The 19,273-nt window shown below is 36.0% G+C and overlaps 1 non-coding gene across 1 annotated transcript; it reads right to left on the reverse strand.

Moving 5' to 3' along the window:
* Positions 1-428: 428 nt before the first annotated feature.
* On the reverse strand, positions 429-535 carry LOC133787561 (small nucleolar RNA R71). Its single transcript, XR_009872576.1, has one exon. It is a non-coding gene; the product is annotated as a small nucleolar RNA R71 (small nucleolar RNA).
* Positions 536-19,273: the final 18,738 nt, after the last annotated feature.

Genomic DNA, 19,273 nt, shown 5'->3' on the forward strand with positions numbered 1-19,273 from the left:
TCAATGCTATTAATGTTAATAATATCCTAAATATTGTAGAAGTCCCAGTGGAACAAGGACCAAGGATGCTTAGAGACTATGTACTTCCTACTGTCACAGGAGTGCATTCATGCATTAGACACCCCACTATTGTTGCAAATAATTTCGAGATTAAGTCAGCAATATTACAAATGGTGTAGTCTACTGTTCAATTTGGGGGGTTGCCCATGGAAGATCCTAATTTTCACACAGCCAATTTCCTGAAGCTATGTGCAACATTTAAGATGAATGGGGTAAGTGACAATGTGATTAGAATTAGACTATTCTCATTTTCTCTACGAGACCGGGGGAAGAGTTGGCTAATTTTATTGCAAGCTAATTCTATCACAACATGGGAGGAGTTAGCCCAGAAGTTCTTAGCAAAGTTTGTCCCTCCAGCAAAAGCTACAAAGTTGAGAGGGGAAATAAATAATTTCTACCAGACAGAAGGGGAATCGTTGTATGATGCATGGGAAAGATTTAAAGAGTTGTCAAGGAAGTGCCCACATCATGGTATAGAGAAGTGGATGCTAGTCCATAATTTTTATAATGGGTTGAATGCTACTACTTGTACCATAATAGATGCTGCAGCAGGAGGTGCATTTATGAGTAAGAGTGCTAATGAGGCGTATGAATTGCTAGAGGAGATGGCAATGAATAACTACCAGTGGCCAACTAAAAGGGGACAAACAAAGAAGGTGGCTGGTATGATTGAATTGGATGTTATTTCCATGCTTGCAGTGCAAGTGGCAGCTTTAACGAAGCAGTTACAACAAAGCAACCTATCAGCCCAAACCATGCAAGTTCAGAGTTTATGTAGGACAGGTGGTAGTGCTCATCCATTAAATCAGTGTCCTACCATGGATATGAATAATATTCCTATGGAATAAGTCCAAGCTATAGGAAATTTTCAAAGACCAACCAACAACCCTTTTTCGATGTCATATAACTAATGGTGGAGGAATCATCCTAACTTCTCATGGACAAATAATCAAGCTGCACAACAGCCTCTCCCTCAAAGTCAGCAACAATACCCACCTCCATAGCCACAACCACATCAGCCAACACATATGAAGAAACCTGAAGCACAGTCCGATGTACTGAACTAGTTCATGACAGAAACTAGGGCATCTATCAGGAGTTTGGAGACTCAAATGGGGTAGTTGGCTACTTTGATGACAAACTGTGCTCAAGGGAACTTACCAAGCACTACTGAGGTCAACCCAAAAAAGCAGTGCAATGCAATATCCTTGAGGAGTGCAATGCGATAATTCAAAAGAAACTATCTCCCAAGCTTAAAGATCCTGGTAGTTTCAATATCCCATGCTCTATAAAGGGCTCAATGATGACAAAGGCTATGTGATTTAGGGGCCAGTGTGAATCTAATGCCTCTATCAATCTTTCGGGAGTTGAATTTGGGAGAAACTCGGCCTACCACCGTGTCTTTGCAAATGGCAGGTCGATCAGTCAAACATCATCGTGGAGTGATTGAAGATGTATTGGTGAAAGTGAACAAATTCATCTTTCCTGCGAACTTTATCATTCTTGATATGGAGGAAGATGACAATATTCCAATAATACTTGGAAGGTCATTCTTGGCTACTGGTAGGGCTTTAATCGATGTACAAAATGTCGAGTTGAAGCTACAAGTGCAAAAATAGCAGGTAATATTTAATGTTTTTGCAGCAACAGAAATTCCAAATTGTTGTAGAGTTGAAGTTGTAAAAAGAGGAGAGAACAAGTTGGAAATCTCTAAGCAAAGATCCATGGTTAAAAGTGGAATGCAAAAAGTGTGTCATCTTTTAAAAAAGGTTCTTTAGTGAGAGGATTCGAATGTTACATGAGCGGGGTAAAGTTCCACCAATCTATAATAACAAGAAAAGAGGGCCAACTCATGACACTATGGCTCTCAAGGATGTGAGGGGTGGACTTGATCCAAGTTGAAATATGAAAGAAAACAAGCGTCCGGCTAAATGACGTTAACGATAGCGCATTTGGAGGCATTCCAATTTTTTTATTAGTTTTATTTTAGTTTTGGATTATGAACACTTTAATTTTAGTATTTTGAGTATTTATTTTTATTTGATTTTAATTTCTATTAACTATGAGACTAATTTGAGTTGCATCACTACTTTGGGCCTAGCCAAAATTGGTTTGTGTGCTTATGGTATATTTGAGCCTAAATGACTTTTTCATCTACTTTTACCTAAGCCTTCAATTATAAGCTGTAAAAGTCCTATTGATTTCTGAGCATGTGTTTTCTACATTAGTGGAGATTAGTAAGTATAGCAAGCTTATGGGATAATGATATTAATTGATTGTAATGAAAAAAAAATTGGTGAGCATGAAATGATTCGAATGCATTTTATTTATTAATCATGATTTTGGGAGCTTTTATTTTTGTTTGGACTTAAGTGAATTGGAAGAATGCTTTGACTGAAATTATGGATTGTATATTGATTTTCCTGAAGATTATACCAGTGTGTTAGTCATCATAGCTTGATGCATGAATTATTGTTGTCGGCTTACTTTGTTGTGTTGGTTGTTTAGGTTCTGAGTTTTTTCATGTGAGTTTGTGTCCTTTGCTTAAGGGCGAGCAAAGAGTGAGTTTGGTGGAGTTTGATATCTCCATTTTAGTGTTTTTTTAGGATGTGTTTTTGTGGTAATCTTGAGTCTTTTTGTTTGTTTTGTGCAAGATTACGCTTGTGTTTGTTTTTATTGTAGGATGGTGTTTTGAATTATGAGCTAAACATGTAAAGAAGAAGAAATGGTGGAAAATGGAGCTTTTGGTGTTCGAGTCAAATTGGCAATAAGGAGAAGCTAGAAGAAGTTTTTAATGAAGTTGATGAAGGAAGGATTTAATATGGTCAAATTCTAAAGAAGAAAAAATTAGAATTAGAGTTGCGGCATGGACTTAAGGGTCGCGGCTCTAGGAAAGTCAGATACTATGAAAAATCTGGCATGAATTAATGTCGCAGCATGCACTTTAGGGCCGCGGCATGATGAGTGGCAGAGAGCAAAGAAAAACTGGGCACTCACACGGGCCGTGACATGGAGTTTAAGGGCCGCTGCACTTGAAGATAGAGGCACAAACCTCCTGGGTATTTTGAAGACATGGGTCGCGACATGGAAATGCAAGGGCCGCAGCGCGCCTCCCTGAAGAGAAAAAATTACTATTTAGGTTTAAAACATTAGAGATTAGGTATTGATTAGGGTTTTCTAATAAGGAATTCTCAAAGAGTTTTTGACAGCTAAGCTTATTTTCTGGATTTTTCTTCCTTAATTTCTTTTCAAGTTTTGGATATTAAAGATAATACCATTTATTTTTATGGTGTTAACTATGTTTGTCATGAACTAAATATTTTTCTCTAGGGTTTAATGTAGTCGCTTGGATTTCTATTTAATTTTATTATGATGTTCTATTGATTCTTCTTCTTTATTCTAATCTATGTAATGTTTGCCTAATGCTAGTAAATACTTTATCAATATTTGCTTGATTTATAATTTTGATTCAAAATTTCGAAAGATGCGAATTGAATATGCTATCGTTATATAGACATAGGTTACATATTGGACGAGAGTACTTGTATGACTTATGTAGCAATTAGGTTTCTATTCTTAATGTCTGCTATGTGTTTAAGTTTATCACAGAGATGTAGAAAACCTGCATATAGGTTGAGATCTTATATCTTGAAAAAGAATAGGAATCGATTTTTGTTAACCTGCTATTAGAATAGAAAGAAGAGATTTAGAACTGATTAGTAAAATTAATATAATGAAAAGTTGATGAAGCTAATACCCTAGGTTTTTAATTATTGAATCAATCTTTATTATTGCAAAGTTTATTTCAATCTTAAGTCTTAATTTAAAAATCACTCTATTTTTGACAACCAAATAGAAATTTAAAAGCAATTATCTATAATTGGTTGATAGTCTTTATAAGAACGATACTTTACTTACTATTTTATTACTTGAATTGATTGTGTATACTTGCACATCATATTTTACCAATCAATATGTGTCAAAGTAATATATTCCCTCATTTTTTTAAGTCTTTTGGCTACTAATCTAGCCTTAAAAGTTTGTATGGAGCCATCGGTGCAATATTTTCTTCTAAATACCCAATTGCACCCAATTGGTTTGGACCCTTATGGAAGGTCAACTAATTCCCAAATGTGATTAGACATAATTGAATCAATTTCATCATTTATTGCCTCCTTTTGAAAAACAAAGTCTCTTAAAGACATTTCTTCTTTGAAAGTTTTAGGATCATCTTATATTTGAAGTACTATTGGAAATTTCCATGTAACCTCTTTATGATTTCTTTCTACTAGATATAGTGTTTCCATTTGAGAACATTTTTCATTTGAGTCCAATTCTTTAAGCGTTTGGCTTCTTCTATGCAATAAAGGTTGCTCTTGAGGCTTTTAGGAGTCGCCTCTTGAGGCTTTTAATTTGAATAGGTTCTTTAGAGTTATTGTTCTCAAAGAACTCAACCTCTCTTGATTCAATTATTACATTAGACTCCAAGTCTAATAACATATAAGCTTTGCTATTTGAGGCATAGACAACGAATACACATCTTTTAGCCCTTGGGCCTAACTTTGTTCTTTTTAGGATCCGTACTCTTGCAATGAGCAAGACACCCCCACAATTAAAGATAACCAATATTTGGTTTCTTTCATTTCCATAACTTATATGGAGAGACATTGTTTTTCTTCATAGGAATATGATTCAAAGTATGATCAGATAACAAGGCTTCACCTCACAAAATAAAACTCAATTTATAATGTAATAGCATAGCATTCACCACCCCTATCACTTTTTGCCTGTGAGAACAAACTACATTATGGATCAGTACGCTGAATTGGATGTGAAGGTAATTGTATGTCTCTATGGGGGACCAAAGTCTATAGTATCAGATTGGGACCCCATCTTTACTTCCAAGTTCTGGGGAGGTCTGCAGAAGGCTATGTGCACACAACTGAAGTTCGGTACAACTTATCATCCTCAAATAGATGCACAATCGGAGAGGACATGCTTTAGGCATGTGTTTTGGATTTTGATGGATCCTGGAGTAAGCATCTTCCCTTGATTGAATTTTCCTACAATAACGGTTATCAATCAACGATTTGGGTGGCTCCGTATGAGATGTTCTATGGTAGGAAGTGTAGATCACCCATCCATTGAGATGAAATGGGTGAGAGAAAGTATCTTGATCCTGAGGCTGTTCAGAGGACCAGTGAAGCCATTGAGAAGATTAGAGCTCAAATGCTTGCTTCACAAAGTAGATAGAGAAGCTACGCAAATCCAAAGCATAGGAATGTGGAGTTCCAAGTTGGGGACTACGTTTTTCTCCAAGCTTCACCGCTGAAAGGAGTAAAACGGATTAGGAAGAAAGGAAAGTTGATCCCTAGGTTTGTTGGACCTTTTGAGTTCTTGGGGAGGATTGGGCATGTAACGCCCTGGATAGCCAGGACCGCTACACTGTGTACTTATAAAATGCAAGACTTGCTAATCAAGTCATCAATTTAAAAATGTGTCATTAGTTTAAGTGTTCTAGGGTTAAAAGACATTTTGGTCTCAAAAGATACGTTTTATAAGTTATAAACAATTTACAGTATGGATCCCCAAAACATCAGTGTTCAAAAGCTGGTTTACAGAACCCAACAGTTAAAAGTAAATATTATCCATACTAAGGCAAAATACAAGGTTCTGGTCCTCTCGGCCCTGTAATCTCCTCAACCGTGGCGGCTGAGCAGCCTGTCATGTACATTCACCCTGCAGAGCTCTCCAATCAAGGCTGATCGATCTTGCATTTGCCTTTACCTGCACCACACAGCACCCGTGAGCCAAGGCCCAACAAGAAAACAACATACATAACATATATAGCAATCTCAAACAGATATTCTAACAAGCATGTTCAGTTACCAAATCCATAGCATATAAGCATATTTCAAGGTACAAGCAACTTCAACCACACTTAGATTACTCAACAACCTCATCTATAGCCAAATATAGTATTCAATTTACACAAACACTAGGGCCGACATCTTAGGTCGCACCCTCTGTTTAACCCACTGACTCCGGCCCGCTTAAACCGAGCTCAGTGCATAATAAGTTGTCCTTGGATACCAGTGTCCGAGTCGTGCCAATTGCACAAGTTAACCGTGACTCGCTTAGGCCGTTGGTTACAATTTACGTGGCATAATACCATTCTTTCAATCATCTATATTAGGGAGCCCTTAGTCCCGTTTAAATATTCAACCGGGTGTAGTTTTCTTACCTTTAGTCTGTACGGTTATCGAATTACGAGCAACACCCCTCAAGTACGATCCGTTCCCTAGCCTAAGCCTTTATCACCTAGTCACAACCAAAGTATAGGGTTCCATTAATACTCGAATATAGGTTTCCAGTTACAAAACTGACTCCCAGGACTCCAAATTCCACCAAGCACAGTGGTGAAATCAATCCCGAGCATACTAGACCACTTTCCCATGCCTAAAACCCTCAAAAGCTCAGGTGTGCATTCAAGGGTTGCGGCCCTTGAAGCTTAGCTGCGGCCCTAGCCTCAAAACAGAACCAATGCCATCTCAAACAAAACCCATGTCGTGGCCCTTGCTTTGGGCGCCACGGCGCCCTCCCTTGGCCGAGCCTCCTTGGCCCTTTTTCATCCTAGGGCCGCAGCGCTCTAAAACAGAGCTGTAGCCCTTCCCTTCATGCCCAGAAAACCCATCATTTTAAAGCCTAAAACCTCAACCAAAACCACCCCTAAGCTTCCTACTTCAACACCCAACATATCCCCAACTCATGCCACACAATTTCAACAGAAATTCAGTTCAATAAACCATAGAAGATTCACCTCCGATCCTTGAGACTCTAAGAACACAAACACCCTGTTATAACCAGTCAAAACTCAAACTCAAATCATCAATTCATGAAACAAATCTTACCTCCTTGATTGGACTCCTCCCTTAGCCAAAACTCAGCTGATTCCAAGGATTTCCCCTGCTCAATTCCACCCTAATCATCAATTGAACAATACCCTCAATAATCCAGCTGAAGCTTAAGGTTGAATTTCAGAAAAACAGATGGATTAAACCCTTACCTTAGTCTTGATTCAGTCCTGGTTTATTCACTGAGCTAAGCCTCAAGATTTACTCTTAAATCTCACTAAACTTCCAACAATTCTTCAGCTCCAATCCCCAATTCCCTTGAGTGCTTCTAATTTAGTTCCCTTTGTTTTTCTTGAGAGTGAGAGTGAGAGTAACCAGCGGAGTAAGAGATTAGGTCGGTTTATTTTTCCCTAAAGGCTTCCTAACTCTTGTCTTACTTGTTAAGCTAATCCCAAGGCTCGGGGTGCCGGAACTGTCCCCGAGGCCAAAATGGTAAAATCCCCCAATATTCCCGCCTAGACATCCTAACCTAAAATATATCTCCATATATTTATTTTCATGACCCGATAGTCCAAATCACTACCCGATACCTAAAATACCCCTGACTTGTCCAAAGTCATATCTTAAGTCCCGTTGTGACCTTCCCCGCTATCTGACCCTAGGATCGTCTCGAGTTGCGCTCTATGAACCTGGCCACATAATAATGTGGTTCTCACATATATCACATAAATATTCATAATATCACATAATATCATTAATCACATATGCGCACATTTAAGTCAATAATATTCACTCTAATCCCAGTTATGCCCTCCCGGCATACTAATCAAGGCCCTTAAGCCTTATTAGCGAATTTGGGTCGTTACAGGGCAAGTAGCTTACAGATTGGTTATGCCTCCAGATTTATCGGGGGTTCATGATGTGTTTCATATATCGATGCTTCGGAAATATGTGTCGAATACAACACATGTGCTGAGTTATGAGAACCTGGAGTTGCAATAGGATTTGTCTTATGAGGAGAAACCAGTACAAATCCTCGACAGGAAGGATTAGTCTTGCGGAACAATATTATTGCCTTAGTGGAGGTGTTATGGAGGAACATCAAGGTAGAGGAAATGACTTGGGATTTAGAGTCGGATATGTGGGACCAGTATCCCAAGTTGTTCAGGTAAATTTTGAGGATGAAATTTCTATTAGGAGGGGATAGTTTGTAGTGTCCCGAAACACCTAATATGATTAAGTACTTTGATTAGCGTGTCTGGAGGACACGTGGGATAAATATGTGAATTATATTACTATATGATTGATTATGCATGACTGTGTGTATTAAATGTGCTTAAAGACCCACTTTTGTTTAATAGTGGCATTTTCGTATTTTTGACCCGTTGAGGGTATATTTGTGATTTTTATGTGTTATGTGCTTAAGACCATATTATTATGTGAATATGTGTGATATTCGGCATGAGTGGATCCTCCCAAACAGTTTTAACAGAAAAGTCACAACGAGGATAAATACCCGGCTCGGGTCGAGCTAGGAGTAATTTGGGAATTTCTACATTTGGAGAGCTTTGGTAAAATAAAATTAGGTGGTAAAATAATTATGAATAATGGATTAGTTGATAAATGTAGGAATTAGTAGTGTAATTTGAGGTTTAGTGGGAATTATAGGCAAGTGACCATTTTGCTGTTGAGGTTCATTAAGAAAGGGGTTTATAGGGAATGGTGTATTCGTCTTTTGGCCATGAAATTAGACAATAGTGACTAAGTGAGGGAGTTCAGAAATGCTTCACATTTTAGGCCTTTCTGACTTACCCTCTTCTTCTAGTTTTCTTCATAGCCACCCAAAGCTTGAAGCTAAGTTCAATCTTGTCGCATTTGGGGATTTGTAGAGAGAATTCAAGGGTTCAACGAAGTTTAGAGCTACCAAGGGCTTCTGCAACCAGCTAGGATATGAAAATTCAATGAGGTACAACTTCTCCACTCTAATTTTCAAGTTCATCAAGTGTTCTTGGTGATTTGGGGGTTTTGATTTTCAATCCTAAAATTTGTGTGTTAGGCTATGTAAATGTGTATTTTAATGATAGAAATTACTTAAACTTCTGTATGGAAACTCAAATTGGGATTGAGAACATGATTTGGGGTTGACCTTTTTAGATTGGGGCTAAATTTGGGTTTAGAACCCTAAGTTTACAATTATGTGTAATATCATGTGTAATTAAGGTTGGATTGGAATTATAAGTTGTATGCTAGTTGGGTAATTGATTTGGGTCGAATTTTGTGTAAAAATTGGCTGAGAATCGAATATTAGGTTTAGTTTGAGGTCTAAAAATGTAGGAAAATTGCAGGGGTCCGATTTGGGGTTTCGAAAAATTCTAGGTTGCAATTTGCATTTCCAGGGACCTAGCGCGACCGTGCTAGGGTCGAACGCGACCACACTAGTGCCCCACAAAGCCCTAACTTTATGTGGGCGCGACCGCGCCAGCTACCTAGAAAACATGATTTTCTGATTTTGGGAATTAGGCTCGGGGTTTCGATGATCTGTTTTAGGGGCCCACTTTGGGGCTCAGGGGACGATTCCATTACCTTGTTGAATGGAATTAGAGATCCCAAGAGGTAGGGTATAATTTTGGAGCCCGTTATTTGACTTAGTTCTTAATAAGCATATTATAATATTGTGGCTAGGATTTTCGAGGGGCTCTGGGAAAGGATCGCACTCGGGGTTGTTCCACCTTCAACGCAGAACTCGAGGTAAGAAAATTGGCACATGCACCTAGAGTAGGGCATCGACCCTGATATCTGAACGCGGTTACAATCGTGCATTGAATCTGTTTAGGGTTATGTACCCTTGTTTTATATTTGTACTTGTTGCATCTGATTGTTCTGTAATTGTTTGTGATTGTTCGGCATGGGCCCTATTCGGCGATAATCATGTGAAATGTAGATCGTGATGGCGGGGCCACTATGGGGGTGCGGTACACACTCACTCAACATAGGTCGTGTAAATGGTTTAGATGTTGACATGAGTTTGTTTATAATTTGTGAAGCATGTTATTTATTGTTTATGTTTAATTGAATATTTATTATGCCTAGTTGAGTTTTCTTACTGAGTCATGGCTCACGGGTGCTCTAGGGTGCAGATAAGAGCAAAGGGAAGGTGGACCAGCCATGAGTTGGAGGGCTCTAGAGCAGCGGGTACATATTCGGCCTGCTCGGCCGCTAGAGTCGAGATATTTGAGGGATTTGCATTTAAAAGTTCACTTTTTCGCTTAGGTCAAATATTTTTTAGAACAATGGATGTAATTATGTTTTGTTGCTACTCTTTTTGGGATCCCTTGTAAATGTTTAAAGTTTTAATGAAAAGTTTAATCCCTTTGACCAAAAAATTTAGTATCTAAACCTTTATTTAATTTTAATTACATTTTTGAGTCCAAATGCTCGCTTAACAAGTTAAGCACTATTTTAAACACACATTGTAATGGTCTTGGATTAGTAGGGCATTATAGTGAACCTAGAGCAATCATCCATGAAAATAATAAAATATCTACTTCCTCCTTAAGTTAACATTCTATTAAGTTCACATAAATCAATATGTATTAAATCTAACAAGTTAGAATTTCTATTAACACTAGCAAAATGTTTCTTAAACATTTTATATTTTACACATAGCTCACATTTATCATGCTCATAATTATCACAATTAATCAATCCACATTTAATTGTTCGTTTAATATTAATAAAACCTATATCTGCAAGTCTAGGATGCCATAAAATAATAGATTTTGAGTCAAGCATATAACAAGAAGAACTAGAAGTTTTATTATTGTTCATGTCATCAATAGAAGTACAAAGTTTAAACATGAATTCACAAGCATAAACCTTTTCTATAAAAACATTCCCCTTAGACAAAGCAAGCTTGTCGAATTCAAGCATTGCCTTGATTCCCGGTTTGCCAAGCAAATCACCACTTACAAGGTTTCTACTCATGTCTGATACATACAACACATTTGTGAGTAGAACGTTCTTGCCTGAAGTGAAGAAAATATCAATTGTTAATTTGCCTTCAAACTTGGAACTCTTCTCATTTCCTATTCAGATTTCATTCCCATCCTTTGAACTCTCAAAAGTCTTGAAGAGAGACCTATTATGTGTGACATATTGGACGGTGGCACAAGTGTCATACCACCATCATTTTACCTTTCGATGGATGAAATTAATCTCATTTAGTGTAGCCACTAAGTCTTCTTCGGTTGAATTTGCCTTTGCTTCATTGCTAAGGTTCTTCTTGAACCTATAATCTCTTGTAAAATGTCACTCTTGCCACACACAAAGTAAGGTCCTTTGAAGCACTTAAATTGACCCTCCTTTTTGTTAGGTTCTAAGGGTTTGTTGCCTTTTCCTTTGAGCTTCTTAACCCCTTTTTGGAAGAATGAGGTATAGGCCTAGCTATTTTAATCCATACAATGATTTAACAAGCCAACACACTTTATGTTCATTTCCCCTTAGAACAAAATCCTCCAGTTGTTCCATATAGATCTCCTCATCGAGATCTCTATTTAGGAATGTCGTTTTGATATCCATTTGATAAACATAAATGTCATGTATTAATGATAAGGAAAATAAAAATCTTATTGTGGTTGTCCTAGCAATCGGTGCATGTGTCAAAATAATCGATTATCTCTGTTTGTTTAAACCCTTTGGATACTAATCTAGCCTTGAAGGTTTATAAGTTGACACCGGTGTGATATTTCCTCCGAAATGCCCACTTTCACCAAATTGGTTTTGAACCTTGTGGAAGGTCTACCAATTCCCATGTGTGGTTTGACATAATTGAATTCATCTCATCATTTATTGCCTCATTCCAAAATGCGGAGTCTTGGACCCAACTTCCTATTTGAAGGGCTTTTACTTTGTGATTGGTTAAATATAATGGTTAAGTTGTTTACATAATGTGGTGCAAAACATTTATTGATTTCACTTAAGTTGAAGTGAAAATGTGAGATTTTGTTGTAGGCATCTATAATTGGCTTTTATGAGTCTAAAGTGATACAATGAGGTATCTAAACATGCCCAAAAAGTTTTGGAGCATTTGGAGGTGTTTAAGGTCACTTTTGAGAAGTTGGACCTGCCTATATGGTGTTGCATCACCTCCATGTAGGCGATGCATCACCTGTGTGAAATACTTGATGAGACACTACACGTGATGCATTGGCCTACAGGGAGGCAACGCATTGCTTGACTTGTTCGTACAGTTACATGTTTTTAGCTCTAAATGATGTGTTTAAAAGCTCTAATCCTAATGGTTAGACTTAATGACGATGCCTACACCACTGCTACTACTACTCCTATACAGCTACCACTACTACTACTACTCCTATACTGCTAGTGCTACCACTGCTGCCACTTCTACCACTCCTACTACTGCTACCACTGCTACTACTCCCACTACTACCACTACTACCACTACCACTGCTACAACTACTACCACTGTTGCTACTACTCCTATACTGCTACCACTATTACTAGTACCCCTATACTGCTACCACTACTGCTACTACTACCGCTACTGCTATTACTGCTACCACTTCTACCACTCCCACTACTCCCATGGGTTATTAGAGTTGTAAAGCTTTGATCACACTTTACAACTCTGTCTAATCTCTCTCCAAGAAACTCACAAAGAATTTCTTGAATTGTGAATTACTTGAATTGTGTGAGTTTCAACGGTTTGTTAAATCTCAAATCTTATTCTGTCTTGGTGAAGCTTCAAGCAACAATGGGAAGGCTTGGAATAGAAATTTTGGACAGTGATACTCCTCGACTTAAACCAAATTCTTTAAAATTTAAACCACTAGACTTAAAATTTAAACTACTATGCTTAAAATTTAAACTATTAGGCTTAAATGCCTTAAAATTTAAACCGCTAGGCTTAAAACTTAAACCACTAGGCTTAAATGGCTTAAAATTTAAACTACTAAGCTTCAAATCTAAACCAAGTCTCTTCAAACTATAAATTTAAACTATATATAATAGTGTTTAAAATCTAAATCAATACTCTTTAAAATTTAAATCACAAGGCTTAAATGACATAAATTTTAAACCATTAGGTTTTAAATATAAACCAATTCTCTTTAAACTACAAATTTAAACTATATAACATAACGTTTAAAATCTAAACCAAACTCTTTAAAATTTAAACCAAAATGTTTATAATTTAAACTACTAGGCTTAAATGGCTTATAATTTAAAGCGTTAGGCTTAAAATTTAAAGCTCAACCCTTAAATTACTTAAAATTTAACCCGCTAGGCATAAAATTTAAATCACAACCCTTAAATGACTTAAAATTTAAACTACTAGGCTTAAATAACTTAAAATTTAAACCACTAGGCTTAAAATCTAAATCAAGTCTTTATAAACTATAAATTTAAATTATATATCATAACATCTAAAATATAAACCAAAACTCTTAAAAATTTAAACCACTAGGCTTCAAATTTAAACTACTGGGCTTAAAATTTAAATAATGCTTAAATTGCTTAAAATTTAATTCGTCGGGCTTAAATGGCTTAAAATTTAAACTGAAATGCTTAAAATTTAAACCGCAAGCTTTAAATGGCTTAATATTTGAACCACAACGCTTAAATGGCTTAAAAGTTAAACCATTGGGCTTAAAATTGAAACCACGAGGCTTAAATGGCATAAAATTTAAACCACTAGCTTTAAATGGTTAAACTGCTAGCCTTAATATATAAACCAAGTCTCTTTAAACTATAAATTTAAACTATATAGCATATCATTAAAAATCTAAACCCAAACCTCTAAAAATTTAAACTATAAAGCTTAAAATTTAAACCACTAAGCTTAAAATTTAAACCTCTAGGCTTAAAATTCAAACCACAAGTCTTAAATGGCATAAAATTTAAACCACTAGGCTTAAAATATAAACCAAGTTTATTGAAACTATATAGTATAACATTTAAAATCTAAGCAAAAACTCTTTAAAATTTAAACAAAGTTTCTTTTGTGCCTATCAGATAATATGCACAAGTCTTCTCGATCTCCTATTGCTTCGTTTAGTCTTCTAAAAAAGCATATTCATGCATTGTCATGCTCTCTGAATCCCCAATTCCAAAGGCAAGCAGAAAAATTTGATTGTTTCCATCTTTAACACAAGCTGAATATAGTGTGCCTCCACATTTTGTCTTCCAAAATGTACCATCTACCACTATAACTAGTTTATAGTGTTTCCAGCCATCCAACGAAGCACTAAAAGCAAGAAACATATATTTGAACCTATAAAATTAAAAAAGAACCCATTTCTAGAAAGGTAAGGTATGGATTGTGAAAAGTAAAGCACTGAATATAGGAATGCAAATCACAAGTATTATTCATACCTGTTTTCCTCATCCTTTTCTATTCTTGTGATAGTTCCTGGGTTGGCCAATTTTAGCATATGCAAGTATGAAGGTAACAATGCATAACTTTCCTCATTTGAGCCTCTAACATCATCAAATGCAATTTATTTTGCTCTCCATGTTTTATTGTACATTACACCCACCTCATAATCATCTCTCATGTCTTGTATTATTTGCCTTGGTTGGTAAGTTGAACTTGGGTCACGAAACTTCTCTTTGAAGAAATTACTTATGACTTTTGCACTTGCTTGTCTATTCTCAAATTTTCTATGATTTAAGGAGCATGTGTGCTGTGTATGGTACTTGATAACTCTAAAGTAGTCTGAAAGTTTTATGCTTCTCACACATATATTCCAGCCACAATTATCATCTATGCATTTTTCCCAAAATGCCTTTGAACATGATTTTTCAATCCTTTACTGAAAGTGTTTCTTGATGGTGATTTTCGCAAGTGTAGATTTTAGATCAGTCTTGTTCTTGAAAACATAATTGACTCTTAAGTCTTCAATCTCCATATTTGGAAACACATGTAGAGGCAATTGAGCTTCTTGCCCATTTTCTGTAATTCTATGGGATTCTCATGATGATGTGCCTTTTATCTCACTAGTGCTTGCGGTAATCATATTGGTGTCTTTCATAGTCAAAGTGTAATTTGTTGCATTGCTTGTTGAAGTAGTTGCAATGCTAGCTTCTCTTGACAAAGAAATGGATTGGTTTCTCTGTTGTACTTCAATGATGAGAGGACAATTTTTCAACTCTTCCATAGTCTTGTTTAATTTTAGATAAACTTGTAAATTTTCATCGCTTTCTATCTTCATTCCTATGCTTGTATCCATTTTTACATCAAAGAAGATATTCGTTGAAATCAACTTTTTATTCAAACTGAGCTCTTTGTATATCTTTTCTACCAATTCCAAGTACTTAATATCATTTTACACTATCAAAATTTTGACTTCATGATCAACATATTTGTTGTTTACATTCCATCTTTCGTTAAAAACTACAAACAAGATTATTTTTTCAATTTCCTGCAATAAAAAATAACGCAATCAAGTAAGTTTTCCTTAAACTTAGATAGAATACGACAAAATGATAATCAATATAATATCATTTTGCATTAACTCCACTCAACTTCAGGCAAACACATATTAGCAGAACTAGGTCTCAATAATAACAATGACACAATAAGAAGAATCAAAGTAATGCAAAAGAACTCTTGCATGAAGATATTTATATACTAGCACAAGATAAATTACATTTGTAGCTCATAATATAATATTTGCAATTGAGGAGTTGACCTATGAAAATATTTATGCTTTTCATATGTAGGGAATGAAAAGAGTTGATGTTATTCTTAGTAAATATAAGCTAAATGAATGTGTTCATTTTTCCCTCTCAATTCTAGTTGTAATGCATCAAGCACCTTGTAATAGAATAAAGCAATTGTTCTTAACTTAACAATCACAATGGCAAGAGATGATAGAGCAGGACTCAATCGTAGCAACCCAAAAATGAAAAACTATCTGCTGCTATTTTAAAAAGCAACCAATATCTGGGTTGGATTAATCAAAGCTATAAAATTCATCACGTGTGTGAATTCGATACCATACAAGTGTATATTTCTTAATGCTTTGCAGCTTAGAGATGAGACACTCTGACTAAACTTAAATTTTGCTACTACATTTTAGTTACATAGTTTTTGAATTATTTACTTATGGATAACTTGTTTAAGCAGAACTAGGTCTTAATAATAACAATGACACAATAAGAAGAATCAAAGTAATGCAAAAGAACTTAAATAAAAGAGAGACACAAGGATTTATACTGGTTTGGACAAAGTGTACTACATCTAGTTAAGAGCACCACCACAAGTCTTTATTAAGCATCAATAATATGAGATTACACCATATACAGAGTTGAAAAGAACAAGCACATTCAAAGTACAACAGTTCACAGACAAGCACTCGAGCTCTCACACCATATACCCCAATATACCCTAGCTCTCAATCTAACTAGAAATCTTAAAGTCTAATAATCTCTCAGGATTACAATGTGTTGCCTTAAAGTTGCTTAATTATCTCTATGATAGAAGGAAGTATAAGCCATTCTCTTTGTTTTTAACTTTGGTTGGCATGTAATTCTATTTCCTTTTGGCAATTTTTTATAGTACTTTTCATCCTCTAAAAAAATCTGTCAGTGTAAATTACTGTTAATACACTTAAAAGAAAAGTCTATCAAAAAAATTGATCTTGAACAAACTCCCATAAAATAAATATATATGTATTCTAATTTTTTGGCAAACAACTCCTCATACCTTCAAATTCAAATAATAAAACATCAAGTAAAAATAAAATAGTATTACTAAAAAAAATTTCAAATGTACAGTCACACATATTCTTTATCAACAATATTAATCACTTCTCAATTGAAAAACATGGGAATAAAGTAATAATCTCATATCCTAATTGTTGTGTTATTAACTCCTGCAAAAATTAATTACAAACACACAGAAAAATAACTTACAATATCAAAAAAACAAGTCAGATTATAGGATTTTAGTCATACACCACAAACACACAAGTTTACTTGGTTTGGACTTAACCAAATCAAGTTAATCCTAAATCCAAGGCAGGGCAACAAAGGTCCCTAGTCTAATTCAATATCAAAAATGAACTTCCACACTTTAAAAAGTATACCTATAACCCCCTATCAATATCAAAGTGATCATCTTATCTATGCCCAAGCCACCAAAGCCTTTACTTAACACATGACACTCCAGCCAGCAAGATGGTCATTGAGAATTCATTTATATCAATTTTGCTAAATATAAATAATGAATATATATCTTGAGTCTAATTATCAATGAAGATATAACTTTATTACAATGATAGAGTATTAAAGTTCAAATATTTTATTACTCTATCATTCTATTCTTTTGTTGTTTTAAAACTAATATCTTTAATGACATTTTAGAAAAAGTAGCATGTTAATAGATATATGTATAGTGGTTGAGTCTTGGAGAGAAATGGAATCCAATAATTAATAGGAGCACATATTATGCTTTTACGCAATAAATATATCTTGAAGGTTGCTAATAAATTTTCTAAAATATTAAAGAGTAAGACAATGAGGTAATTAACATCAAACTTTTTTTAATAAAAGAAATTGAACAAAGAAGAAATTGAATCTTTAAAAAGTTCTGATAGACAAAGAAAACATACCTTGTAAGATAGTCAAGAGTGGCACCAATAGCGTAGAATATCAAGCCATACCTAATAGAATATCAAGCGTAGAAACCAATGGTAATTGGTCATGATGAAGATATATAACTATATGTATATATTAATATATAGTAAACTATGAGAAAGTTTAAATTAATATTAATTATAAATCCAAATACATACCCCTCAAAAAATAAAATGCAAAGAAACATTAAATATTTGAAAGGTTTATAGAGGTGGAGAGAGGAGGTTGAGAGATTTGATCAAATATTTTAGGTAGTATGGACAAACATATATTACATGTATTGTTGTCTGGAGAGCATAGACACTAGAACACATACTCAAAACAATAGTAAAAGAGTAGTCTTCAAATTCCAAATAAATAGATTACATAAGGGCATTTTATCAAACACCTAGCAGTGTGAATTTCTAAAAATGAAGAAGAACTCACCATGATAATAATAATAATGGTCACAGTGGCAGTGGCAATGGTAGACGAATGATTCTTCTGTGTAGGGAGGTGCAGTGACAATAGCATAGGGAGCAATTCAAAAATTTGAAGAACTCACTAGTTGGATGACAAAGTTAGGGTGTCCATGACAAAGGCACACACGATGGCGGTGGAAAGGCTGTGTTGGAGGCGTTGTGGCAGAGTGGCAGTCGTAAAAGCTTGGAGGCTGGTTTGAGTTGATCGTGGTGGCTAGAGAGAATCATAGATGGTGGATGGTGTATTTGGAAGTGAACCATGTAGTCAAGGGTATTTTTGTGGAAGTGTGATGATAAAATGGGTAGAATTAAACTAAACATATTTGGTGGGTAATTTTAGTCAAGTGCAGATTAAACTGACTAATTTTCAACTTATCTTTTTTTTTTTTTTGGTGTTAGCTTGTATGTATGTTTATGGGTGACAATTTTTTTTTTTTTTTGGTGTTAGCTTGTATGCATGTTTATGGGTGACAATTTCTTTTTTTTTTGGTGCTAGCTTGTATGCATGCTTATGGGTGACAATTTCTTGAGTATTGATTGTCAAATTGTAATTCCTTCTTATTGTTTTAATAACTCGTATTCAGTCATGTTGTTTATAAAAGTGTAGGTCTTGTGAATATGGAATAATTTTCCTTAAAGCTTCCCTCGGTGAGGGTATGAAAACCCTAGGCGCACATTTCCTTTGACCAATGACCTCTCATAGCGTGGCCCAATCCCCGTGTGCAGACCTTCAGGCTTCTCATGTGATGGCGCTAGGCACCTGAGAATACGGGAAGTTGTCCTAAGGGAAACATCTCATTATAAGCCATGAAGTTTGGCCTTGCTAAGTTAAAGGTTCAAACTAAGCGTCGCAAGAGGACGGGTGCACAAGGCCCCCGCATAGCGAGGTCCGATGTGCCTACGCGAGGTTGATATGCTCAAGAGTCGAGATGCACGCACATGCATAAGGGCTGTCAACTGCACCCGAGCTGTACGCCTATATCCATGCAAAGGGAGCCTCGCATAGCAAGGCTCTACCTGCCTTGACGCCGAGAGATGTCGTGGGCACTCGAGTCGTATGCATCGACTACACCCGCGGGGTGTCTCGCGCCTCGGATGGGCCTCGCGCCTAGAAGGGTGTCGCACATCTTGGAAGGGCCTCGCACGCGCGGAGCAAGGGCTCATGCATGGTTAGATCAAGCCTCGCGCCTCGCACCACCAGGGTGTCTCGCGCCTCGCGCCTGCCTCGCACCACTAGGG

The sequence above is a fragment of the Humulus lupulus genome, chromosome 6, assembly GCF_963169125.1.
Source record: "Humulus lupulus chromosome 6, drHumLupu1.1, whole genome shotgun sequence".
Lineage (NCBI taxonomy): Eukaryota > Viridiplantae > Streptophyta > Magnoliopsida > Rosales > Cannabaceae > Humulus > Humulus lupulus.